Source organism: Chiloscyllium plagiosum, chromosome 47 (genome assembly GCF_004010195.1).
Source record: "Chiloscyllium plagiosum isolate BGI_BamShark_2017 chromosome 47, ASM401019v2, whole genome shotgun sequence".
NCBI classification, from domain to species: Eukaryota; Metazoa; Chordata; class Chondrichthyes; order Orectolobiformes; family Hemiscylliidae; genus Chiloscyllium; species Chiloscyllium plagiosum.
The window spans coordinates 7,457,491-7,484,705 of NC_057756.1; the positions used below are offsets into that span (position 1 = coordinate 7,457,491).

General features: G+C 41.5%; 1 protein-coding gene across 2 annotated transcripts in view; it reads right to left on the reverse strand.

Moving 5' to 3' along the window:
* The window catches only part of LOC122544186 (immunoglobulin superfamily member 22-like), a 789,994-nt gene that overhangs the window by 76,840 nt on the left and 685,939 nt on the right, over positions 1–27,215 (reverse strand). The gene's annotated exons all lie outside the window — the stretch shown is intronic.

Genomic DNA, 27,215 nt, shown 5'->3' on the forward strand with positions numbered 1-27,215 from the left:
CAGTGTAGGCTATTGCACAAACTACGGAGGCATGGGATTGAGGGTGATTTTGTGGTTTGGATCAGAAAATGGCTAGCTGATAGAAGACAGGGTGTGGTGGTTGATGGGAAATGTTCATCCTGGAATTTAGTTCCTAGTGGTTTGCCACAAGGATATGTTTTGGGTCCACTGTTGTTTATCATTTTTATAAATGACCCGGATGAGAGTGTAGAAGGCTGGGTTAAAAGATTTGTGGATGACACTAATGTCAGTAGAGTTCTTGGTCGTGCTGAAGGATGTTGTAGATTACAGGTGAACATAGATAAGCTGCAGAGCTGAGCTGAGAGCTGGCAAATCTAGTTTAATGTGGAAAAGTTCCAGGTGATTCACTTTGGAAGGAGTAACAGGAATGAAGAAAACTGGGTTAAAGTTTGCAGTGGAGATGAGCAGAGGGAGCTCGGTGTCCATGTACATGGATCCCTGAAGGTTGCCTCCCAGGTTGACAGGGTTGTTATGAAGGCATACGATGTATTAGCTTTTATTGGTAGAGGAACTGAGTTTCGGAACCATGAGTTCATCATGCAGCAGCTGTACAAAACTCTGGTGTGGCCACACTTGGAGTATTGCGCACAGTTGTAGGAAGGATGTGGAAGTGTTGGAAAGGCTTCAGTGGAGATTTGCTAGGCAGTTGCCAGGATCGAATGAAGGTCTTACGAGAAAAGGGTAATGGATTTGAGGCTGTTTTCATTAAAGAGAAGAAGGTTCAGAGGTGATATTTTTTAAATTAGATTTCTTCCAGTGTGGAAACAGGCCCTTCAGCCCAACAAGTCCACACCGATCTGCTGAAGCGCACCCACCCAAACACATTCCCCTACACCTAACACTACTGGCAATTTAGCATGGCCAATTCACGTAACCTGCACATTTTTGGGCTGTGGGAGGAAACCGGAGCACCCGAAGGAAACCCACTCAGATACGGGGAGAATGTGCAAACTCCACACCGTCAGTTGCCTGAGGTGGGAATTGAACCTGGGTCTCTAGCTCTGTGAGGCAACAGTGCTAACAACTGTTCAACCGTGCAGCCCACTATTTGAGATATATAATATAATCAGAGGTCATGGGAGGGTGAACAGGTGAGAACTTTTTTCCACGAATTGCGATGGCTAGCACGAGAGGACATAGCTTTAAATTGAGGTGTGATAGACATTAGACAGATGTCAGTGGTAGTTTCTTTACTCAGAGAGTGGTAGGGGCATGGAACACACAGCTTGCTACAGGAGTAGACTCAGCAACTTTAAGTGCATTTAAATGGTAATTGGATAGATATATGGGAGAAAATGAAATAGTGCAGCGTAGATGTGCTTCAGATTGGTTTCACAGATCGGCGCAACATCAATGGCTGACCGGTCTGCACTGTGCGGTAATGTTCTATGTTCAGAGAAGTTTCCTCAAGCAGCATATAGAGGTTCCTACTCGGGAAAGGGCCAAACTCAACCTAGTCCTGCGAAATAGGGTTGGTCAGGTGATGGAGTGACAATGGGGGAGCACTTTGGGACCAGTGACCACAGTTCTATGAAGTTTAAAATATGTTTGGAAAGGGACAGAACTGGCCCACAGGTTCAAGGTCTAAATTGGGGCAAGGAGAATTTTGATGGAATTCGACAGGAGCTTGCAGGGATTGAGTGGAACAGTTTATTTGAAGGCAAAGGGATGTCTGGCAAGTGGGAGGTGCTTAAAAATGAGACAGCTAGATCTGAAAGTCTATGTGTTCCTGTGAGGGTGAAGGGCAAGTTTGGTACGAATATGATGAAAAGAAACATTGAGGCTTTGACCAGGAAAAAACAAAGGTACAGGCAGCCAGTACCAAGGGAATCCCTGGAGATATCTAGAAAGTACAGGCGTTTACTGAAGTAGGAAATCAGCTGAGCAAAAAAGGGGCAGGAGGTTGCCTTGGCTGAAAAGATGAGGGTGAATCCAAAGAGTTATTTTAAATATATTAAAGTAAATTAAAGGAAAAAGAATACTGAGAGTGAGAATAGGTCCCGATAAGGATCAAAGTGGAAATGCATGTGTAGAGATGGGTGAGATTCTCACAGATTATTTCTCCTTGTTGGACACTTATGAAGTTAGTTGTGATATCTTGGGGACAGTCCACATCTCAGCAGAGGCGGTGCTGGATGTATTACAATGTATAATGGTAGATAAATCTCCTGGTCCTGATCAGATTTATTCACAAACATTGCAAGAGACTTGAGAGCTATATTAGGGACCCTGGCTAATCTTTTTTGCATCATTGTTAGCCACGGATGGGGTCCCAGAAGACTGAAGGTTAGCCAAAGTTGTGCCATTATTCAATAGCAACATTTAAGAGGCATTGGATGGGTATATGAATAGGAAGGGTTTTGAGGGATATGGGCCGGGTGCTGGCAGGTGGGACGAGATTGGGTTGGGATATCTGGTCGGCATGGACGGGTTGGACCGAAGGGTCAGTTTCCATGCTGTACAACTCTATGACTCTATGACTCTATAAGGGCTGCAAAGGAAACGCTGGAAACTATAGACCAGTAACCCAAACATCTGTGGTAGGAAAGTTACCCTTGAGAAGATTCTGAGGAATAAGATTTCCACACATTTGGAAAGATAGGGTTTTATGTGGAGTAGACAGCATGGCTTTTTGACTGGGTGAACATTGGCTGTCAAATTTGTTGGAGTTCTTTGATGAAATGAACAGAATGTTTGACGAGGGCAGGGCGATATATGTAGTCTATATGGATTTCAGTAAGGCCTTTGATAAGGATCTACATGGTAAGCTATTCTGAAAGGTTGGTTCGCAAGGAATCCAGGACGAGCTGGCAAATTGAATACAAAATTGGCTTGATGGTGGGAAGCAGAGGTTAATAGTGGAAGGATGCTTGTTGAACTGGAGACCTGAGATTGGTAGAGTACCTTAAGATTGGTGCTGGACCCATTACTGTTTGGTATACATATCAATGATTTGGATGAGAATGTACAAGGCATGATTAGTAAGTTTGCAGATGACACTAAAATAGGCAGTATTGTGGACAGTGAAGAAGATTATCAAAAACTGCAGCAGTACCTTGGCCAGCTGGGCAAGTGGGCTGTGAAATGGCAAATGGAGATTAACATCAATAGGTGTGAGGTCTTGCATTTTGTAAAGTCAAGCCAAGGTAGGAGGCTCATGGTGAATGGTAGGGCCTTCAGGAATGCAGTGGAACAGAGGCATCGTGGAGTTCAGGTTCACACTTCTCTGAAAGTGGAGTCACAGGTAGATAGGGCAGTGAAGAAAGCATTTAGTACACTAGCCTTCATCAGGCAGAGCATTCAGCATTGAAGTTGGGAAGTTATGTTTCACATGTACAGGACGTTTGTAAGACCGCACTTGGAGCATTGTGTTCAATTTTGGTCAGCTTGCTATTGGAAGAATATTATTAAACTGGAAAGCTCGCAGAAGGAATTTACAGAGATGTTGCCAGGACTCAATGGCCTGGGTTATAGGGAGAGGTTGAACAAGCTTGGACTTTTTTCTTTCAAGTCGAGGAGCCTGAGGTGGTGGTGGGGATTTACTGAGGTGTATAAAATCATGAGGGGCACAAATAAGGTGAACGCAATCAGTCTTTTTTCCCAGGGTTGGGTCATCGAGGACGAGAGGGCAGAAAGGTTCGAGGGGAAGTAATAAAAAGGGGCAACTTTTTTTTACACAGGAGGTGGATGGACATTTTGCTCGCCATGGGCCTGTTTGGTCCAAAGGCCCTGTCTCCGTGTCAGGGATTCTCTGACTGTATGACTCAATGTGAAGTAGGAAGAATATCCCAGAGGATGAAGGAGCAGCAAAGTTCATGATTTTAGCTGAGAATCTACTGAGGGATTTCAAACCATTCCAGTGTAGCTATTTTTGCATGACTAGTGGGAAAAGAACATTGATTGAATGGAAACATTAAAACAAAGGTGTTTCATTTAATTAATTTTGAGTTCAGTGTAGGAAGAAGTAGGTGTCGTTCTCAATAACTGGTGCCACCAGAACCAAGGGCTCATAGGACAAGAAATAGATCATTTTGGACAAAGATAGCAAGTCATTTATTCACCCAGAGCATGATGATACCAAGGAATCCTCTGCCAAAGAAAGTGGTTGAATCCAAAACTTTGGACGTTTTCAAGAAAGTAATCGATATATTTTTATCAAGCTAAAGTGATTAAAGGATGTCAGGAGAAAGCGGTGAGCAGAGACCTGAATTGTATGATCGGCCATCATTAATATTGGGTGGTGAAGTAGGTTTGAAAGACTGAATGGACTCACCCTACTCATGTATTCTATGTCTCTGTGTTTGATTGAGATGCCTCCGTAGAAGCAGCAGCAGCTTATTAGCTTCAGCTGTTGTATTACTTTGGTTGCTGGATCTGTCAAACAGAAGTATTGGTTTCAATCTCTTTAGGAATTTGAAAGGTTGTATTGATTTATGAAAATGACAGGCAATTTTTTCATACAAATGGTGGTGTGTGTATGGAATGAGATGCCAGATGAGGTGATGGAGGCTGGAATAATTATAAGACAGAAAAGGCATCTGGATGGGTAAATGAATAGGATATATTTAGAGAGATATGGGCCAAGTGCTGGCAAATGAGACGAGGTCAGAGAGGGAGGTCTGGTCAGCATGGATCGGTTTGACTGAAGGATCTGTTTCCGTGCTGAACAACTGTATGACTTTATGATTTCTGCAAATCATTGCTCACAGGGATTGTTCTATCAATGAGTCACTAAGGGTATAAGCCTTCTCTTTGATATTTTCTTATGAAGTCAGAACGAAGTAATTTGAATGAAACAGGGACTTAATATCTCGGTGGTAATATATTTTCCATAACAGGTAAGAAATAGCAATGATGCAACTTTAACATCCCCTTGAGAATCTGAAAGAGTATAAAATGGTTTCTGAACGCAGTAATACGATGTTCAACTCGAAGGTTTTGGTTTCACCATCCAGGATTAGAACTTTCCCACGCAAAATGCTGCAGTTGTTCACCATTGTTGACAAAGTATATTACATCACTATTGCTGCTATTGGCGTCCCTGGTAAGTCCTTTTTTTATAATTCATTCATATGATGTGGGCATCGCTGGCTAGGCCAGCATTTATGGCTCAGAGGGGAGTTTAGGAGTAGGACACATTGCTGTCGGTCTGGAGTCGCATGTTGGTCAGACAAGATAAGGATAGCACTTTCCTTCCCGAAAGGACATTAGTGAACTAGACCGATTATACAAAAAATCAACAATGGATTCATGATTGTCATTAAACTCTTAATTCCAGATTTTTGTTTTCGTTGAATTCAAGTTCCATCATCTACTATAGGGAGTCAAATCTGCGTACCCAGTACATTACCGGGGTCTCTGGATTAATAGTCCAGTGATAATGTTGTGAGGCAATTCCCTTCCCTTAGCCGAACTTTGAAAGTTGCATCAATGGAATGCCATGCGAATGTGCTTATATTTTGCTCGAAGTATTTACCAATTGTATTCACTGCAGGTCAGTAAGCACTGCCATCATCGGACATGCATTATCAGGATTGTTGCAAGTTTTGACTGGAACTTAATGATAGGAGAATCTCTGTGAGCAGTAGATTGCAGCGATCAGAGACTCAGAGAGATATACAGCACGGAAACACAGCCTCCAGTCAAGCCAGCTATTAATATGGTGGCAAGGTAAGACACTGTAGTCAGACCGCCTGTCTCTCCAGTTTCTTTTCCTTGTCCTTCCTTTCTTCATCACCAGTTTGCAGTATTTTTTCACACATCCACCTCCCACCCCCGCCCAACCCAAAAGCTTTTAACTACCCCAGCTGGGGAATGGAGATGAGTCATGACCGGAGACAGGACAGGGGTGAGCAGGGGCCAAAACACAGACAGAATCCTCAGGTTACGGCAGTAGGAAATCCCTGTCCCAGAAAGGCATGTGGGGAATCCTGAGTCCCAGAGTGGCAAGTGGGGAATCCCAAGATCCGGAGCAGCATGATGTGAAGCGTCACTAATCTTGTTGCTGCTGAGTGCCGGTGAAAGATTGGTCCGGATGCTGGAGAGATGGGGGACACTTGTTGGACTTGGGCCCTCGCACCATGTGCTGAGCTGCTGCTGTTGTAATGCTTTACCGGGCTGTAATGTAAATAGCTACCTCATTCCGGACTCATACTCAGACACTGTCAGTAATGCTACTGCTTCCCTTTTGAAGCTCTTTTGTCTAATATCACTGTATGTTTTTACTCTGTGCGATTTGTACTTGTACCAAAGATGGCATCATTAAATGGCAGCTATTGTAAAATCTTTCCACTGTACTCCTGTACTTCTGTACTGGAGGATAAGTGACAACAAAGGATATTCATTATGTATAGTTCTGTTGAGTTGATGACTTGCAAGGAAGACGTTTCCTTGCTTAACACATCTTATTCCAATTTTCTTGTTGAACAATTAAGATTTTCCTTTTCAAAAAATAGAGAAAGAAGCGCTAATATTTCCTAATCTCAGTGAGTTACATGAAGCAGTGAAATGTATTCAATTACACATCGCCAGTACTGTGGATGTTTTCCAGTCTTCAACATAATTAGTGATTCGAAATGTAGTTTCCAAAAATTTATATATATATGAGATGCTAAATTTTGAAAAGGCATATCAGAGCAGGACTACTTCACTAGTTGTCATGGATCCTGGGGACTATTGCCGGGCAAACAGATCTTGGAATGCACGTACATAGTTCCTGAAAGTGGAGTTGCTCATAGACAGGATAGTAAAGAAGGTGTTTAGTTCACTTGGCTTTAATGGGCAGTGCATTGAATGTAGGAGTTGCGATGTCAGGTTGTGGCTGTACAAGACATTGGTTAAGCCACTTCTGGAAAACTGCCATTATTTCTATTCTCCCTGTGATAGGAAAGATGCTGTTAAACTTGAAAGTGTTCGGAAAAGGTTTACAAGGATGTTAACAGGGACTGCAGGTCTGAGCTGTAGGGATAGGCTGGGGCTGTGTTCCCTGGAGCATCGAAGACTGAGGGGCATGGATAGAGTGAATACTCAAGGACTTTTCCCCTGGGTAAGGGGATCCAAAACCCGAGGGCATTTGGTTTAAGGTAAGAGGGGCAAGATTTAAAAGGAATCTAAGGGGCAGCTTTTTCATGCAGAGCGTGATGTGTGTATGGAAAGAGCTGCTAGAGAAAGTGGTGGAGGCTGGTACAAGTACAACAATTAAAAGGCATCTGGATGGGCAAAAAAAAGAAGGATTGAGAGTGATATTGGCCAAATGCTGGTAAATGGGACTAGATTAATTTAGAATATCTGCTCAGCATGGATGAGTGGACTGAAGGGTCTGTTTCTGTACTGTTCTCAAAGTGACTGAAAGCAATTGTTGGAGTGTAGCATAGACAGCTGGTTGTGCGCACAGAGAAAACAGGCCATTTGCAAGAACAAGTTAAAATATATGCTTTTTCACATGAAAGAATACTTTGCTCTGTCTTATCCTTTGTTAAACTGCTGGATCATTTAACAGCTCTGTTTGGTTATCTTGATGTTCATCAGTGGTTTCATTTATCTCACAGCAAATCTCAGTTTCTCAATGGATATCCTTCATGCGTCCAATTCCCAACACCAGGTCCACTTGTTGATAGAGTGTGAATCTGATCTCTCACTGCAGATGCCAATGTTCTCATATTCTTGTCAAGCATTTTTTAATGAATGCGGATATCCCACAAGGCAGGGTAATGTCATGTAATGTTGTCAAATCCATGATTCTGGGCATTATGTTTTTAATGCGGTTTTCATTCTTTGTCAGCTTGCATTGTGACCATGTTAAAATGTGTCCTTTCAATATTTAAGTCCGTAGCTCCTTGGCTGGGAGAATAGCTTGGTTAATTGTTCAGAACACGGAAGTGAAATGGACAATTTGCTGTCCTGCTCATATTTCTGTTCTTCCATTCACAGAATGATGTCAGTTAAGCCAATATAACATGTTCAACCTGATTCTGTTCACAACAGTGACATATTAAAATGACCACTTTCCACCTACCTAGCGATTTTGTAGTAATTCATGTTGAACACCATGCAGCCACTCGCTTTGTTTATTGGATGCAGCTTAACATGTGATGGAATCGGGATGAAAATTATTTTTACATTTCAATAGTCTTCCTGACTGCCCTAATGTCTTCTCGACTCAAATGGAAGACAGTTTGACTTACAATTTCGAAACTAACTTCAGTTTTCTTTCTTATAGTTAACACACTGGCAATTGTGATCTTGTCTCAAGGAAAATGCGGCCTCTCCAGATGCACTACTCATTACCTGGTGGCCATGGCAACAGCGGATCTGATGTTCATCATCACTGACGTTATATTGTATCAACTGAATCAGTACTTTTATCAAGGATCATTCCTATATCTTACACCTGCTTGCATTGTGATTCAGTTCCTGCTTTATGTGAGTTCAGACTGTTCTGTCTGGTTCACTGTCACTTTCGCCGCTGATCGGTTTGTGACATTTGTTGCCGGAAACTGAAACTGAAATATTGTACAGTGAAAACAGCAGCCGTTATTCTTACAACGACCTGCATTATTTTCTCTCTAAAAAGTATTCCCATTTTCATGACTCGAGAAACTATGATTGTGGTTGAAAATGTACACTGGTCTTGTCAAATTAAGGACAGCTATTACACTGAAATCAGGTGGATAGTTTACGACTGGTTTCAGAAGGTGTTGACACCATTACTCCCATTCAGTTTAGTTTTGCTCTTTAATGCTTTGACAGTCAGATACGTTTTAGTGGCGAATCGGATCCGTAAAGGATTGAGGAGTCAGAACATGGAAGAGAAGCGCAGTGATCCTGAGATGGAGAGCAGAAGGAAGTCAATGATTTTACTGTTTACCATATCGAGTAGCTTTATATTGTTGTGGTCACCCTATGTAATAATTTTCATATATTATCAAATTGCAGCAATTGATCCCAAATATTACAACAACAGTTTGCTTGTATTTGAAAAAATTGGATATATGCTGCTGAGTTTGAGTTGCTGCACAAATACGTTTATTTATGGAGTAACTCAGTCAAAGTTCAGGGAACAGTTCATTTGCGCAGTGAAATACCCACTGACTGCAATCAAAACAGTGTTTACTTTTAGAATGAGTTGATGACGATCTTTAAGACAGTGCCATGTCCGGCTGTTATCCTGAGTGCAGCATTAAGTAGTAAACTTCCATGACATTATTTGTATCAAAAATGTTGTTTTTTTATGAAAGTACGAATAGCATTCTCTTCGATTGAATGTTATTTTGCTGGTATTGCCATAACGCTGAGACAAACTTCTTCATCTTCACTGAAGGAAATGTAATGAAGCATTTGTTCAAGAAAGCTACACCATGGTAGCATCCATAGAGACAGAGGAAAATTTCCATGAAATCGACAGGCAGAAGTGAATTAAGGATATTGCATTCCATCAAAGAGGTAGCACCGAAATTAACCACGGGGCCCCTCATTACTGTTGGCAGTGAATTGCAAACGAATCCACTCACATTCTGTTTACTCCATTTCAGTTTTGCTTTGTAATAACCTTTCCTCTCATTTCATTTACCTCAGAAATGATCTGTTAGGGTCCGACATTATGTTATTATTGAACAGCTCAGATACGAAACAGAAATCAGGATTGCTTGTTCATGTTTATTTTATTTCTCATTTAACGTGGTCGGCTTTCAGTGAAAGATAAGTCTGCAACTCTGCACATTTGGTTTTAATAATGAAAACGGTCAGGATTAAAGTCAATGAAAATAATGAGAAAGTATCTGTGCTCTTCACATACACGAAAGGTTAAAAATTTTCAAAGGACATGACAAAGATATCCTGCCATTTAACTTTACTGTACTGTGCAACATCTATAGCTCTGACTTAGCTGCTTCTTTCACTTCCTGTTCTTGGTATTTGTTTGACGTGCTCTTGATTATCACGCAACATGGGCTCAGTGGTTAGCACTGATGCCTCACAATGCCAAGGACCTGGGTTAGATTCCTGCCTCAGGAAACTGTGTGGAGTTCGCACATTCTCCCCGTGTCTGCGTGGGTTTCCTCGGGTGCTCTCTTTCCTCCCACAATCCAAAGATGATCAGGTCAAGTGAATTGCCCATGCTAAATTGCCCATACTGTTAGTTGCATTAGTCAGTGGTAAATAGAGTCTAAGGTCTTGGATTGGCTACACTTCGGAGGGGCGGTGTGGACTTGTTGTGCCGAACGGCCTGTTTCCGCATTGTAGGGAACCTAATCTCAAAATACTTAGCAGCAAAGGTCCCTATCTGATTTCTGACCAAAGATTCCTGGCCTGGAATTTTCACATTAATACACTTGTAGTAGGATAACAGTTTCAAACTATTCTGAATGAACTCTTGTCCAGAAGCAAATCTGTTTCAAACTACCTTCATCCAGTCTCTGTGAAATGCCATCAATTCCACACAAGTTACGTTTCTCATTTCACAAGAAAATCTTTACTCTTCAAAACCCAAAGCACGTCAAAGGTGTCTTCTTGTGATCATAAAACTCTTGGAATGCAAATGATCTCAGAACATCTCTCCAGTGTTGCCCCAGTTACCTGCTTTCTGACCCATGATGTTTGAGTTCATGGCTCCAGAAAAAACAAACATTATTTATTACCCTTCATGCACACAGATCATAAACTGAATGCAAAAGTACATTATATTCCAGCAACATAAATAGTGCCCCGTATATCATGTTCCTTTGTTTGCATATTATTGCCAGAAGGCAAACGACACCAGATTATAGCCCAACAGGTTTATTTGAAACCACACGCATTTGGAGCACCGCTGTTTCATCTAGTGAAGTGCCCTGTGACTTCTGACTGTGTCCACCCCACTCCAACACCAGCACCGCCATCATTTATATTATTGCACTGACATTTTATTTTCGAAATTTCTACATTCTGAATATTCTGATAATACATCATTTTCTCATATTATGTTGGTCTTTTTTGGCGCTATTTACTGAGTTATTTGCTTTGCACATGCTATCTTTCGAATATGCCTCAATAGAAATAGATCTGTCTGTCTATCCAAACCTATAGCATAAAAAAAATGACAGTAATGGGTACTGTATAATGGTTTTCATTGCTTGCAAAATCTCATGTGGTTCACTCATATCCTTTGAGGATTGAAAATGCCATCCTTATTTATTCTGACCTACTTGTGACTCCAGATCCACAGCTGTGTGGTGACTTTTAGCTGATCTTTCTGCAATTACTGATGGGTAAAAAGTTGTCTTCAGTAGCAACATCCACGTTCAATGAATGCATTAAAATAAAACCAGATCACATTTAGGTTTCTGGCTGTTATCTTCTATGTTTGAAAGAAAGGATCTTGATTTTAACTTATGACTGTTGTTTCAAATTTCTGGTACGAGAAAATAATAGTAAAAAAAACCATACTGCTTTCAGTCACTTTCACACTCTCTACTGCAAAGTTAATGACACAAACCTTTCTTGTTGACAATTCTCTGTGACTGATCTTTTCTGTTCACGGTGTAAACTGGAAAGTGGCTTCCAACTCTGAACCATTGATCACTATCCATCCTGCCTCCAGTCATTGGTTGCAGAAATTCACATTGAACGTCTTGCTACCTTAAAAGTGACAGTGCCTGTGTATTTTGAACAGTATCTGACATTTCATCACAGTCGAACCCAACGAAGAAAGAATATAAGTGAATTTAAGCTGCTCCAGTTCCGATTTAAAAACGTTTCCATTTACCATGGCCCTAGTACTCCAATGGATCCTACTTCAACTATGGGTCAACTTTGAAACGCACGTTGTTGCTCACAAATCCCAACATGTCCTCTGTCCTTCATCTCAGTGCCACCTTCTGTATTTCTACAAGAAGGTCACTCTCTGACTATTCTATTCCTCCATATATGTTTTAAAGTCGTCCAGCATTATGAAAGCTACAAACGTACATCTTACCATATGAGTCAATAAGGGTAGGTCATCTGAGTTCTAAAGGCTATACCGACATTGACTAAGCCCAAAGCTGATAAGATTATGACTTTATTTCCACATTGTAACCTACCAATGACACCGTGGCCACCCCTTTGTCCGGCATCAGTTTGCACGTGTCTCGTGTGTATTATGTGATTCAGTCTCCATCACCCTCTGGTTAGAAAGTTACAAAAATGCACTTTGTGTTAAAGATTTTCAGCAACAACTGAATCTACAACATTGCTGACTCCTCTATCGTTAAAGGTGCATGTTTCACAACTCTCTTTTTCAATGTCACTTTTGGGACTATGTTTAGGGTTGACTGTTGATTATCTATCATATTATTTCTGTGTAGGTTTCAGTGTCACGGTTTCGGGGTGAATGCTACCATGGAATACTTTTGGCCTTTCATAAATCCTAGTTCTTTATAAACATGTCCCTTTTGTGACTGACATATAGTATTCTTTAACAATTGCTTTGCTTTGCAATTTAAAGATAATTTCGTATTCCTGCTTAATTGAGTTCCTATTTCTCTAAGGGAAGGTAATACCACAATGATAGTGGGAATACAGGTAGGAAGGCCAAAGTAGGTACAATGTCACTTTCTGATGTCACAGCAAAATGGAATTGCTTTATCTTATTATGATACGGTCAAATGGATACTATCTGTATGTCGGACTGAGGACAAAGAGCTCAAATAACCAGGTCTCTTTTATGGATTTATTTTGAACAAAACTACAGTTATCCAATGAAGATACAGACAGGCCGATTGTCGTTATTGGAATAGGAATTTCCTGATTGAGGCTGTTAATGTGGTTCAGTCAGGGAGACCTGACTGACTAACATGAACAGGAGTGTCAGAGGGTCTGCGCACTTGAGGAGCTGGTATTGAGCTAGCTGGGACAGTGGCATGTACAATAACGAGATACTGGCCTCTCTGGAGCTGAGACTGTCTGCATGTGTGTGTCTGTGTAACATGTACAGTCCCCAGCAGAGGGAATCAGGCTGTGATTGTCTGTGTGTGAGTCGGTGACGATTCAGACAGTGAGTGATGATTCAGTCAAAATCACAGGCAATTAGAAATTGCAGCTCTAATTAACCAATGCAACCTCTTAAAAGAACATTGAAAAGGCACCTGGATGGGTGCAATAATATGAAGGGTGTAGAGGCATATGGGTCAAATGCTGGCAAACAGGACAAAGATTAATTTTGCATATCTGCTCGGCACAGATGTAGAACTCTGTGACGCCATATTTCTCACTAGCTCATGAGATAATAGATGTGTTGGTGTCAATATTCTAAAATTCAGAACCAAATCTGGAAAGGTTCAATAAGATTATACAGTAACAAAGTTTTTCTTTGATGAAGAAAAGGTTAGGGAAAGCAGTAAATATAGGCCAGCTAGCCTGGTGACTCTGAAGGTGAAATTGTTAGCATTGATCCTGAAGGAGAATCTCATTGGAAAACTTGGGAAGAGTCAGCTGGAATTTTTGAAATGGAGATTAATTTTAGTCAACTCCCAGAATTCTTTGAATGAGTTACGTATGCTATTGATAAAGGGGAGCTCATTGATGTATTTCATTTGGATTCCAAAGTCACTGTACAAGAAGGACGAGTTGCACTGAACTGGAGAGGCACCAATATCCTGGGAGGGAGGCTTGCTGGAGCTCTTTGAGATAATTTAAGCTGGATTGGCAGGGCCTTGGGAACTGGAGCTACGGATCAGATAATGGAATAGGTAGTGAACAGCCAGATACAGCGTGCAGAGAGTCTGTGATGAGGGATAGGTACTTGATAGGGCTATGGTACAGTCAGTGTGATGGGTTTAAGTGCGTCCATGCTATCACAAGAAGTATCAGGAATAAGGGTGGCGAACTCAACGCACAGATCAGTATTAGGACATATGATGTTTTGGCCATTACAGAGACTTGGATATCACAGTGGCAGGAATGATTGTTCGATCTTCCAGAGTTTAGATGTTTCAAAAGGAATGGGGTGGGGGCGTGGAGGTAAAGGAAGTAAAGGGGTTGCATTGCTAATCAGTGATAGTGTTCCTGCTGTCAAAAGGGAAGTCATTGAAGAAGAGTGAGTATGAGTGGAAGTCAGAAACTGGAAAGGAGCAGTCACTTAATTTGAACTTTACCCCAGGCCCTCCTATAGCAACATAGAGATGGAGGAGCAAATTGGGAGGCAGAAATTGGAAAGGTGCAGACGTAATAGGGTTGTTGTCTTGACTGAATTTAAATTCCAATCGTTTTGGATGGAGCAATGTTTGTCAGTGTTTCCAGGAAGGATTCCTGACGAAATATTTAGGCAGGCCAACGAGAGGGGAGGCCAACTTGGATTTGGTGTTTGGCACCGAACAGGCCAGTTGGCCCATCTCTTGGTGGAAACCACTGCCCAAATATGAATTAAGCCCTTCCCTTCCAGCCAGCCCTTGCTTCACTCCTCCTTCTCTCCTCGCCGCTCTGGCAAAATGGAGCCCGACTACCAAGGTAAGTCCCTTTTTATGTGGGAAAGAAAGAGAGATGATCTCAATTAAACATATATAGGATTCTTAAGGGGCTTTTTCAGGGAAAGTACTGTTTCCCACTACTAGAGAGAGTAAGAGTAAATGGACAGTGTAAGACTGAGATGAGGAGAAATGTCTTCTCTTGGATTGTTGTGAATCTTTGGAAGTCCTTGCTGCAGAGTGCTGGGGTGGCAGAATATTTCTGTATGTTTAAGGCTGAGGTATTTTTATTCACTATTGGGAAGTGTGTGTCGCTGGCTCGACCAGTATTTATTGCCCATCCCTAACTACCCAGAGGGCAGTTAAGAGTCAACCACATCGCTATGGGCCTGGAGTCACGTATAGGACAGACCAGGTAAGGATGGCAGTTTCCTTCCCTCCAGATTATATAGATTCTTGATCACTTGCATCTTTAAGGGTTGTGGGGAAAGGGCAGGAGAGTTTATGTGATCGGCTAATGATCCATTTTAATGGTGGTGCAGGATTGAGGGGCCGAATGGCCTCTGGCTGCTCCTATTTCTTACAGTCTTATTTTCTACCTGTTCCTCACTCCTTGCTTTACTCCTGCTTAAGGGACATTAGACGTTCGAAGCTTGGTAGCAAAATGGGAACAATGTCCGGAACACAGAATGTCCACACGATGAAATGTCTTTTACTGTGGTTAATGACAGGATTGATCGAACATTAGGGCTCACCGAGCTAAAACAGTTGCTTATCAAAACCAGCTGGTCAGAAATATCTCAGAATATTTTGAAGTAACAAATTACACATGGGGCTGCCACCACTCGTGTCTATTTACTTCTGGACTGGATTCGTGTCTGGAGTAGAGATTGATGCAAGACTTTTAATTGATTTCTGTTGAGGTGCAGCGAAATAAATGTCATCATAGAAGGCCGTCCAACCAAATGAGCTAACTGGCACATACAAAATGGCGGTGCTGGAAAGGTTCAGGCTCCTGGGACCATTCTCTCAAGGTGGCTGATCCCTCACTTCTTTCCTTTTTTTTTTTACCACTTTCCTTTTTCTTTTCCTTCTTACTTTTCCAGTCAGCGGCAGTGGAGGGGGTTACATTGTGGAATGGAGGGTCTGGAATGGGACTCTTGGCAAAGCATTAGCCTGGCCTTGCAATGAAGCCAGGGACTCCTGGTTATGGTGGGGCCAGAGTCCTTTACTTTAGTCCTTGGTAAAACCCAAATCTAACCTATTTGTTAATTCTAAAAGTATGGCCTTTTTCTTTCCTTCTTGGCAAATTTAAGAATCAACTTCAAATCCCAAATCCTCTTCTGCACTTTCAAAAAGTCATTTATCTCACTTTTAATTTAATCAACCACACCTCACCAAAGTTAAACAACTTGTCTCATCTAGGTTTTATTTAAAGTTCTAGGACACTGACCTGCAAGTGTTTAAATCTGCTAGGAATCTTCGTACCCTCAAATCTATCCAAATCTGTCTAAACCAGTTCAAATCACGGACCCAAACTGTTACAAAAAAAAGGATAAGCACACCTGTTTAATGTAAACCAGCAACACAGAAAAGATTTTCTTTCCATGCAATAATCTGTTTTCGGTCGAGTGGCCAAGGACTACTTAGTAAAAAATTAGCTTTATTTCTTAAAGTATAACAGAGGATAATTAACGAACAATTATTTACAATTTCTTTCTCTAACCTATCTTTTACTTATCCCTCTCCAATACGAGTCCAATAAAAACGCCCAGTTAAGATTTACAAAAACAAAACTTCTTACCTCAAAGCCAGGCATCTTTCATTCTTCTCTGTATTTCGATTTTCTTTTCTACTAGTTGGGGATTCTGATTCACATGTTACTGATCTATAAAAATACCTTTCAGATAGCAATTTTCGGGCAGTCTTTTAACCAGGTGGTGGCTTGGCATTTCTCCTCTCAACTGTTAATTTTCGCCAGTCTTATACCCCCAAAGCATCGGATTGGTTTTTAAGATTGTCAACAAACTAAATTCAAACTTGATTGGATTTTGGCATTTTTGGGTGGGGAGGGGGGCATAATTTAAGCTGATTGGCCTAATTCGAATCTGTTTTGACATTCCCAGGCAACCAGCTAATCGAGTTGTCTGAACAAATGTTATATTATATTTTACTTTTCAGAACACTTGGTTCTGTCAGATCGCTCTATTGATTACAAAGGTTCATACAATCATGAGGGGCATAGATAAGATGAATGAAAAGGATTGTTTTCCTATGGTGGGGTGAGTTCAAAACTGGTGGGCCTACTTTTAAGGAGAGAGAAGAATGAACAAAACAGGACATGTGAAATAACTTTTTTTACACAGAAAGTGGTTCGTGTGTGGAATGAACTGTCAGAGGAAGTGATGGATGCAGGTAGAGTCACACCATTTAATAGATATTGGGATAAGGACATGAGTATGAAATGTTTGGAGGGATATAGGCCAAGAGCAGGCAAGCGGGGCTAGTTTAGTTTGGATTATGTTCAGCAAGAACTGTTAGACCAAAGAGTCTGTTTCCATGCTATATGACTCTATGGCTGTCTGTGTTCAGTTCAAAGTAAAACTTTGTTAATCTATGCAACATTGTACTTGCATTTTGATCCTGGGTTTTCTCATGAGTTTTGCTTTGTCCCACAGCAGATTCTGTGCAAAGAAAGGAAAGCAGGTCAACTTCTTTTCAACTTCCCTCCATTTATTTTATTATCCAAAGTTGTTGCCCTTAGCTATAGAGTCGTGTACTCACTTAACCCTGCTCATTGACTGGGGCTAAAATGGAACTTCAACAGCCATTGGGGAATCATGGGAGCATATTGAGTTCAGAATAGTAGGCCATTCTTCCCCTCAAGTCTGTTTCTTGCCATTTTAAACGCTCATGACTCTGACCTCAACTCCATTATCTTGTCCACCCCAGATCACCAATGACTTTTTGCTTGTCATCTTGCCCTCACTCACAAGCAGAGATTAAAATAAACCAACATCTACTTATGCAAACATCATTTAACTGAGAGTTCTTAATTTAGCTTTTTTTCAAGACCTTCCCTCCCACCTAATCTCTGTGAAACATGTATTTTTCTGTATGACAAAATCTACATTCATTCTTGTTGTCGTTTCACTTATTTCATGTATTCTTTAGGGGACTGCTGCAAGACAGGAGAGATGATGACCTAGTGATATTATTACTGGGCTGTTAATCCCGAGACTCAGAGGTCCCAGGTTCAAATGCTGCCACAGCAAATTTTATTTCAATAAAAATCTGATCGAATTCTAATGAGGGGAAATTGTTTTGTCGCTCTCCCTTCTCCTCTTCAGCCTCAATGATCAAGCAAAATGCATCATGCCCAATAAGACTAAACAGTGGTTCTTTGTCAACATTATGGACGAATGAGCATCAGCCTCTAGCTTCACAAACATTAACTTGGACTAGAGGATAGAACAGTACTGGTGCTGGTGCTGATCAATGACTCTGGGCTGGAAGCTAAAATTCACTTCCCTGGACACTGTAGTCTTTCATGACCCACATTAGCACAACAATAAGTTGCCTCGACAATGGGGACAGGAGAGCCACTGGCGGACCTTCAAGACACTTCACCCAGCGTTGGGGAAATAAATAAATCATGACTCTAAAAAAAAAACATCGAGTGTATCAAAATACTTTGGATGCTGGATGTCTGAAACAAAGACAGAGAATGCACGAGCAATTCAACAGGTCTGGCAGCTTCTGTGGAGAGAGAAAAACAGAGTTAATGTTTCGAATCCGACATGACTCTCCTTCAGAACTCTGTTCTGGAGTAGTTAGAGTCTACAACACGGAAATAGACCCTTCAGCCCAACTTGTCCATGCTGACCAGATTTCCCTAAGTGAACTATTCCGTTTGCCTCTGTTTGGCCCATATCCTTCCAACACTTTCTGTCCATGCATCTATCCAAATGTCTTTTAAATGTTGTAATGTTACCTGCCTCGACCACTTTCTCTGCAGCTTTTTTTTTGTCTCCTGCCAATTCTTCTGGCAGCTCGTTCCATGCAGGCACACTGTTTGCATGAAAAAGCTGCTCCTCAGGTCCCTTTAAATCTTTTTCCACTCACCTTAAACCTGCATCCTTTCGTTCTGGACTACCCTACCCCGGGAAAAAGACATTGTCCATTCACCCTATCAATGCCTCTCATGATTTTATAAACCTCTATAAGGCTCAACCTCCAATACTCCAAGGGAAAAAGTCCCAGCCTATCCAGCCTCTTCTTATAACTCAAACCCTCCAGTCCCAGAAACGTCACTGTAAATCTTTTCTGCACCTTTTTCAGTTTAATAACATCTGTGCCTTTATAGCCGTTTAGAATAATAGAATCCATAAAGTGCAGAAGGCACCAACCCATCAAAGATTATTGCACCCAGACCCAGGCCCCTACCTTATCACCTTAACTGCACTTATATCCTGGCTAATCCACCTAACCTACACATCCCCAGATACTGTGAGCAATTTAGCATGGCCAATCCACATCTATGGACTGCGGGAGGAAACCGGAAAACCTGGAAGAAGACAAGGTGAGAACGTATGAACTCCACACTGACAGTCGCCTGAGGCTGGAATCGAACCAAGGTCCCTGGTGCTGAGGTAGCAGGGCTAACCACTGAGCCATCGTGCCACCCTATTTGCCTCAGACATGATGTGCAATGGAAAATTACACAATGCATTGTGGGCAGGGACGTGTAGGATAGAGGAATGATACCCTCTTTGCCCGGAAGAGGCCAAGATACCAGACTCTGCCAGTCCCTCACTCCCCCAGTGAACATGTGGAGAAACAACCTACAATGCAGGAAGAAGTCAGTCTGCCAGGTGAAGTGCCACTTCTCTCTCCCACTTCAAATGTTCTCTATCTCTGCGATGACACCCACCATCCACCTAGCCTCATCCTCACTCTCTCTCAGTGTATCATGCAGTGTCCATCGTTGCATACTCCATTCATAGTACTCCGCACACCCTCACTCTCGGGGTTCTCTCTGGAACTGTACAGTTCAACTCTAACCACACTGACATCATTTTGGCAGACTGGTGTGAGTGCGTAAAAATGATGAAGACATGCAAGGCACCATGTAATCCTGTTCAGACATCGCTAAACTCCGGTCGTACAACATCCAGAGGAAGGAGAGGGGAGTGAGTCCGATACCTGGTTTCATTGTATTCCTGCGATTGTTCACCCTTTCCAAATCCGCAGTCACAAAATGACTGCCATAGTCCACAAAAATTACCGTGAGCAAAAAAGATACCGAACATCACACAAACCAGCCTTCCTTCCATTGACCTCGTCTATACCTCTCACTGCTGCGGGAAAGCAGCCAACATAATCGAAGACTCCTCCCACCCTGGTATACTCTCTTCCACCCTCTTCCATCAGGCAGGAGATACAAAAGTTTGAAAACACTTACCAATAGATTCAAGAACAGCTTCTTCCCAGCTATTATCAGACTTATGAATGGATCTCTCATATATTAAAGTTAACCTTCCTCTGAACCTAATCTGTGACAGTGTATACTATTATGAATTCTTTTCTATACCCTGATGTACTTAGGTAATGTATGATTTGTCTGGTTACCAGGCAAAACAATACTTCTTGCTGTATCTTGGTTCATGCGACAATAATAAATCAAAGTACACAGCTCTGTAATTGTACAACTCTGGAAAGAAAGTTGTGCAAAGCACGATCTGTTGATAAGCTCTTTTGGCAATGTGGTCCTTTTTTATTTCTGATTTTGATGATTTCAGCGCTTAGTACTTGTACTGCCTTCAATCGCAACTGAAGCTTCTCATGCACTTCTGAAGAGGCTATTCTTACTATTTTGTACATGGTTCTCTTGAGTGAAATATTTTTGAAGGCTCCCGTGGCAATTGAGGATCTGAAATCTGAATACAGGCTGAAGTAACTAGTTGTAGTCAGGAACAATCATTTAAATTGATTGTTTAAATGCTCTTACTAACATATGCAGCAATAAAATGGCTTCTTGATGCAAATAACATGACAAAATGACTTCTGGGCTGCAAACTGACAATCCTGCTTAAAGCTGCATAAAATGGCTTTTAACGCTGCTAAAGCTGAACTAACCACAGTTTGTCTCAACAAAGATTAGCAGAAAATGCTTTCTTTACAGCATAGAAATAACTAGACCAGATAAAACATTACGAGCCATCCGAACTGACCTTGCAAGTGCAGGTGCAGAGACTAGGTTCGCGAGATAGGAGTACTTGGCTGTTGGAAAACAAGGTTGGTTCCCAGGAAATATCATTGGGCTAAGCTGGTGTCAATAAAGTCACTTCATTAAAATTGATTTGTAATTGTTTGAATGTGTTCTATCATTATGACCTGTGCTTCTCTCAAACAATTGTATAAAAATGTCTTTGTCTTAAGCCATGTGTGCAGTTTCTCCAAAGACCACAGAAGTGTTTATCCTCTGTGTAACTGGACAACCTGTCCCCGGCTGAGATTAAATAAAGCGTGAAATCTTAGAGAGCCAGACGGAATTGCTAGTATTTATTGACCAATCGCAGAACTGCAAGTCCTGTCCCATGGGTTGAGTTCTTCACAATCACCTCTGTTTAATGACACTTCATTTTACAAGTACCAGGAGACTGACTGAAAGTTGCCTTGAACAGGGAGTCCAAAACCAGAAGGCATAGGATTGTGGTGAGATGGAAAAGATTTAGAAGGCACATGGGTGGTAAATTTATCACAGAGAAGGTAGACCTGTCAAAGAAAGTCGGGGAAGTGGGTACAATTACAACAATTGAAAGGCATCTGGGTGGGTGCCTGAGCAGGAAGGGTTTCCAGGGATATAGGCCAAGTGCTGGCAAATGGGACTAAGTCAAACTGGAATGTATGCTCGGCATGGATGAGTTGGGAAGAAGGGTATGTTTCTGTGCTGTATTACTCTCTGAAATAATGACCAACAACTCTGATCAAAGAAAAAGATTTTCATTTCTGCTAAGTTAATCTCTGTAGAAAAAGTTAATGTTATGTGTTATCTTATTTTGAAAGGGACATTAATATTTCCAACTGAATATAGTTAATGTCAGGAACCTTAACAGCATGGATTTGCCGAGGGATCTGCGGGGTTTAGTCCATAGCTCCCTGAAAATGGCCACTCACATTTAAAAAACGCGTAGGCATGTTTGCTTTTAATGGTGGGGGAGCTGAGTACAAGAGTCAGGGTGTCATGTTGCAGCTTTATAAGATTTTGGTCAGGCCACACTTAGAGTGTTCTGTGCAGTTCTGGTTTTCACATGAAAGGAAGGATGTGAAGGCATTGGATAGGTTGCAAAAGTGGTTTACCAGTGTGCTGCCTCGATAAGAGGGTTTGAGTTACAAGGGGCGGGGTTGGACAGAAAGTTAATGAGATGATGCATGACCCTATCTGGATGCATTACCGCTTGGTTTGTCAACTGATGTGTCCAAGACCACAAGAAATTACAGAGAGCTGTTTACACAGCCCAGTCCATCACACAAACAGCCTTTCTTCCATTGCCTCCGTCTACAATCCCTGCTGCCTCAGGAAAGCAACCAACATCATTAAAGAGGAGAAAGTGAGGTCTGCAGATGCTGGAGATCAGAGCTGAAAACGTGTTGCTGGAAAAGCGTAGCAGGTCAGGCAGCATCCAGGGAACAGGAGAATCGACGTTTCGGGCATAAGCCCTTCTTCAGGACATCATTAAAGAGCCTTCCCACCGCAGTTATAATCTCTTCCACCCTCTTCCATTGGTCAGAAGATACAAAAAAAAAAGAAAACGAACATCAACAGATTCAAGAATAACTTATTTAATGTTGTTATAGAGTCATAGAGATGTACAGAATGGTAACAGACTTTTCGATCCAACTCATCCATGCCGTCCAGAAATTCTGAATGAATCTTGTTCCATTTGCTAGCACTTGGCCCACATCTCTTTAAACCCATCTTATTTATATATCCATCCAGATACCTTTTAAATGTTGTTATCAGACTTTTGATTGAACCTTTTATACATTAGAGTTGATCTTTATCTGCACCTTCTCTGTCGCTGTTACGCTACATTCTGCAATCTGTTCTGTTATTCTGATTTACTTTTGTAAGGTATCATTTGTTTGGATAGCACGCAAAACAATACTTTCACTGTATCTTGGTATATGTGACAATAACAAATCAAATGAATCAAATCCACTGGAGCAGAATAATAAGCGGTCTTTAGGGCTGGAACTTTTCGGTACTGGTCAGTTCCATTGCAACACAACGAATTTCAGGATATCAAAAGTCATAGCTCATTGGATGGTGATGGTGATGATGATATAATGCAACAAAGACAAGTTAAATTGTATGTTTCATTCGAAATGTCTTATATCGAAACATACAGGTTATAAGAATGCAATGGGATAAGTGAGGAGGAAAAATTGACATGCAAAGACATTCAAATGTCTCAGCAATTAATTTGAAAGCTAGTCGATGGGAAGTCTTTCATGGTCTGAAAATAGTGGGGATGTAATACGAACCATTATAGGTCCACTTAGGGTCGAAGTGCAAGATTTATGCTCAGAATATCAGGAACATAATAAATTGTGAGGAATGCGTTGTACTGATGTTTGATAATGAAGGAGATGCTGATAAATATCGATAGAAGTGGAGACAATAAATTGAATGTGGTACGAAATTTGTTTGAAAAGAGTTAACGGATATGTAGTCTAGGCTTTGAGTGGAATTAACGCCTGTTCTGGCCCATTTGGAATTACGGCTTTGAAAGGAAGCAAAGGGTGAATTATGAAATCAGCTGTTATCTTCAATCAGATTCCAGAAGTAGGAAGAATCTACCCAGAGAACTTGGGAGCAGAAAATTGGACAATTTTAACACAGAACAATCGGAGGATTTCAAATCATCCCAGTGTGACTATTTTTGCATGACTGATGGACAAACAGCACACATTGAATGGAAACATTAAAACAAAGGTCTATGGGTTAATTGACTTTGAGTTCATTTTAGATGTAGGAAGACTATTCTCACTGACTGGTGGTTGCAGAACCACGGATTGCAGGAGAACAAATGTGAACAAGAAATGTATTCCCCTGAGTGGTGATCGCACTTTCTGCTAAAGAAAGTGGTTGAAGCCAAAACATTGATTATTTTCAAGAAGGCAACAAATATTTTTCTTCAGGCTAAAAGGATTCAAGGATCAGGAGAAAGCTGGCGGCAGGGTTCTGATTTCTATGATCAGCCATGATACTATTAAAAGGTTCGAACTACCAAATACACTAATTGTGTTTGCATATTCTATGTACCTATGTTTGATTGAGATGCCTCCATAGAAGTAGCCACACCTTATTAGCTTGAGCTGCAGCATTGCCTTGGTTGCTCAGGCTGCTGGATCTGTCAAAGACACTGGTTTCAGTCTCTGTGGGAGTTTTGGAAGCTGTCTTCTTTCATAGACCAGAAGGGTAACTTATTCATGCAGAGAGTAGTCCATCTATGGAACGAGCTACCAGATGAGGTGACGGAGGCTGTAATAATTAGAACATTGAAAACCGAGTCTTGATGGGTATCTGAATAGGAAGACTTCAGAGGGATATCGGTTAACTGCTGGCAAATGGGACAAGGACAGAATGGGATGTCTGGTCAGCATGGATAAGTTTAAGTTAAGGGTCTGTTTCCGTGCTGTTTAAGCCAATGACTATATGAATTTTGCAATCCATTGCTCACAGAGATTGTCCTATTACTGAGTCACTAAGGCTGTATGTCTTCTCTTTGGTGTTTTCCTATGAAGTTGGAAAGAAATAATTTGAATGCAACAGGGACTTACCATCTCTGCGCTAATGTAGTTTGCCTAACAGATCAGAAATAACAATGATGCAACTTTAACATTCCCCTGGGAATCCAAAAGAGTATAAAATTGTTTCTGAACACTGTAATACTATGTTCAGTTCGAAGGTTTTGGCTTCATCACCCAGGAACACAACATTATACACAAAATGCTGCAGTTGTTCACCATTGTTGATAAAGTATATTACATCACTATTGCTGCGATTGGTGTCCCAGGTAAGCTTTTTAAAATATTTTTTTCATGGGATGTGGATAACGCTACCTCGTCCAGAATTTATGGCGCAGAGGGCAGTTGAAGAGTCGTCCGCATTACTGCCAGTCTGAAGTGACATGTCAGCCAGTCCAGGTAAGGATAGCACTTTCCTTCCCGAAAGGACATTGGTGCACAAGATGGATTTTTCCAACAATCCAGAATTGCTTATTTTTATAATTAAACTCTTAATTCCAGATTTTTGTTTTCATTGACTTCAAATACCACCATCTGCCATGGGAATTCTAACCTGAATCCCCAGTACATTGCTGGGGTCACTGGATTAATAGTCCAGTGATAATACCCCTTTAGTGGAACTTAGAAAATTGCATCAATCCGAGCAGTGGAATAACATGCCACTGTCTTTATATTTCGCTTGAACTATCTGCCAGTTGGGTTCACTGTAGGTCAGTTAGCACTGCAATCATCGAACATGCATTGTCAGGATTGTTGTGAGTTTTGATTGGGACTCAACAATAGGAAATCCCTGTGAATAGTAGATTGCAGAGATCAGAGACCCAGAGAGTAAAACAGCACAGGATCACAACCTTCAGACAAATCATACATTAAGACAGTGGCAGGGTAAGACACGCCAGTCAGAGCTCCTCTCTCATCAGTTCCTTTTCCTTTTCCTTTCATTTCTCTTCTCCTCCTTGCAGCAGTTTTTTTTCTTTCTCTCTCCCCCATACTATTAACTGACCATACCTGGAGATGAGTCATGAACAGAGACAAGGCGTGAGCTGAGCAGACGGGCTACATCCCACAGCAGCAGCAGAGCGAGCAGGGGTCGAGACATGGACTAAATCCCAGAGTGATGGTAGCAGGGAAATCTGGTGTCCCGGAACTGCATGTGGGGAATCCTGAGTCCTCGAGTGGCATGTGGGTATCCCAAGTTCCAGAGCAGCACGATGTGAAGCGTGACTGACCTTTTTGCTGCTGAGTGCTGGTGAGGGAGCGGGCTGGAGGCAGGAGGGATGGGGTCACTTGTTGGATTTGGGCCCTGGTCCCATGTCCTGAGCTGCTGCAGTTGTAATTCTTTACCAGACTGGACTGTAAATAACCACCTCATTTCTAACTCATCTCAGACACTGTCAGTAATGTTACTGCTCTCCTCCTGATCCTCTTTTGTATAACAGCACCATATATGTTTTAACTCTGTAAGATTTGTACTTGGACCGATGGTGGCACCATTAAAAGGCAGCCATTGTAAAAACTTTCCACTGTACTCCTGTACTTCTGTACTAGATGACAATTGACAACAAAGGATATTAATTGTAGATGGTTCCATTGAGTTGATGACGTGCATGGAAACATTAGCTTGCTTAACAAAATCTAATTCCCCCTTTTCTTTGTTGAACAGTTTCGATTTTTCTTTCAAAGAATACTTTAGAGGAAGAAGCGCTGATATTTCCTAATCGCAGGTAGTTATAAGATCGGAAAGCAGTAATAACGATTCATTAACTCATCGCCAGTTCTGAGTACGTTCTTCCAATCTCCAACATAATTAATGTTTCCAAACGTAATTTCCCAAAATGTAGACAAATGAGAGATGCGAAATTTTAGAAAAGCAAATCAGAGCTAGACTTCTACTCCTAATGGTAGGGACCGTTGCAAACCAAGGAGGACTTGGAGTGCAGGGCCCTTGAACGTTGACTCGCATGTAAACAGGGTTGGAAAGAAGGCATTTAGTACGCTTGTCTTTATTAGTCAGTGCATTAAGTATGTGATGTGGCGTGCCAGTGCATTAGTTTGGCCAATTCTGGAAAACGATCTTCATTTCCAGTCTCCCTGCTATAGGAAAGATGCTGTTAATCTTGAAAGTGATTAGAAAAGATTTACAAGGACGTCGCTGGAAATGTAAAGTCTGAGCTATAGGGAAAGGCTGAATAGTCTGGGGCAGTGTTCGCTGGAGCATCAAATGCTGAGGGCCATAGATAGAGTGAATACTCAACGTCTTCTCCCCAGGGTAAGTGAGTCCAAAACTAAAGGGCATTGACTTAAGCAGAGAGAGGAAAGATTTAAGGGTTCTAAGCAGTAGCTTTTCCATGCAGTAGTTGAGGTGTGTATGGAATGAGCTTCCAGAGGAAGTGCTTGAGGCTGACACAATTGCAACATTTAAAAGACATCTGGTTGAGCAAATAAATATGAAGGATTTAGAGGGGTATTGGCGAAATACAGGCAAATTGGACTTGATTAATTTTGGATATCTGGTCAGCATGGATGAGTGGACTGAAGGGTCTATTTCTGCGCTGTTCTATAAGCGATTGAAATCAATTGTTGGAGTGTTGAGTGGACAGCTGGCTGTGTACATGAAGAGAGGAAACCATTTGCAAGAACAAGTTCAAATGCTATATGTTCTTTCTCGCATGAAAGATTTGTTTTCTTATCCTTTGTTAAACTGACAGCTCTGTTTGGTTATCTTGATGTTAAGCAATTGTTTTATTTATCTTACAGCACATTTCAGGTTCTCAATGGTAATCCCCTGTCTGACATGTCCTCAAAACCCAACTTGTGGTCGACTTGTTAATTCGGTGTGGATATGATCTCTTATCGTGGGTGCTGGTGTTCCCATATCCTTGTGGAATATTGTTTAAGAATGTGTCTGTCCTGTAATGCAGCATTACATAATGTCAAATCCATGATTCTGGGCACTATATG